The sequence below is a fragment of the Tigriopus californicus genome, chromosome 12 (genome assembly GCF_007210705.1).
Source record: "Tigriopus californicus strain San Diego chromosome 12, Tcal_SD_v2.1, whole genome shotgun sequence".
Taxonomy (NCBI): domain Eukaryota; kingdom Metazoa; phylum Arthropoda; class Copepoda; order Harpacticoida; family Harpacticidae; genus Tigriopus; species Tigriopus californicus.
In genome coordinates, this window is record NC_081451.1 from 1,170,574 (window position 1) to 1,171,010 (window position 437).

Consider the following 437-nt stretch of genomic DNA (forward strand, 5'->3'; position numbering starts at 1 on the left):
GTCCGAAATGAAAAATGTGTTGATTAGCAGAATTAGAGACTTTCACAAATTTCATTCTGACTGATTGAATCAACATTTTTAGGCTTTGTAGTCATTCTGAGGGAATTGCATGGCCTATCATGGCAATTGATCCATATTCTTTTTCTGTGTGTTCAAGTTGACTTTAGCCAAGCCTTTCTTTAAATAATTAGAGTTCGTAGCGACACAAGTAAGAATTAAGCTGTTTTGCGTTGATGATATGTAGGGGAAAGTTTATCATCTGTCACTAGCCTTAATTCTTTTTATTTAAATGCACCCAATTTTCATAGAAACAAGGCCATCGATAACCGAGGGCAAAAACATTTAAATTTCAACCAATCAGTCAAACACTCATTCAATTAGTAATTGTGTTGTAATTTAGAAAGTCCCTTCAATATGAAAGTGCCGCCATGAAGTGT